Source organism: Orycteropus afer, unplaced genomic scaffold (genome assembly GCF_000298275.1).
Source record: "Orycteropus afer afer isolate SDZICR_OR568_19922 unplaced genomic scaffold, OryAfe1.0 scaffold00060, whole genome shotgun sequence".
NCBI classification, from domain to species: Eukaryota; Metazoa; Chordata; class Mammalia; order Tubulidentata; family Orycteropodidae; genus Orycteropus; species Orycteropus afer.
This window is the reverse complement of record NW_006921647.1, coordinates 2,371,918-2,372,680: the sequence shown is the minus strand read 5'-3', so window position 1 is coordinate 2,372,680 and position 763 is coordinate 2,371,918.

The following is a 763-nucleotide window of genomic DNA, read 5'->3' as shown; positions in this document are numbered from 1 at the left end:
AGAAGTAGATTGCCACATCTTCCTTCTGAGGAGTGGCTGGTGGTTCAAACCCTAAACTTCTGGTTAGCAGTCAAAGTGTCTTAGGCACTATGCTACCAGATCTCCCACATATATAGTAGAAGTATAAAAAAAGGAAAGCAGTGGTAATCACTAAATCACCAATACTGGCTAAGGATGAGAATAAGAGAGAAGAAAGAAGAATGTGATTCAAAGAAATTCAACAGTATTAGTAATGTTCTAGTTCTGAGAGTGGACAGTAGTCATACCTGTTTTAAGTGTCTTAAACAGCTATTAATTATGATGAAGATTTCTCTCTGTACCTTTTCAATTCTCTTGGTTCCTCCTTCCTCTTTGTTGGGTTACTAAAACTGGCTGTACCGGCCCCATACCTGTACCCCATATCATTTAAAGGAAGGTAATGTGCCTGTGTCCCATAGGCATAAGCAAAAATTTGGAGAATCAATATAATTTAATTGAATTAAATCATGCATTGACATATGAATCAATCACTATAGCCAGAGTAATGGATGTACTGCTTGGTTAACCATACATTATTTTTTCCACCTTGCAGCCATGGTGGTACACTCAGCTTCTTTACAAGTACATCAATCCAAAAAAAAAGAAATCAGGAGTTTTGGAAAAGGGAGATAAGAGAAAGGAAACTTCATCAACAACAAATACGTGTCCAGCCATCTTCCATTATATTGTTATTTTAAGGGAACAATAATGGCATCTACATGTTTCATGCAAGGTTTATCTTTAC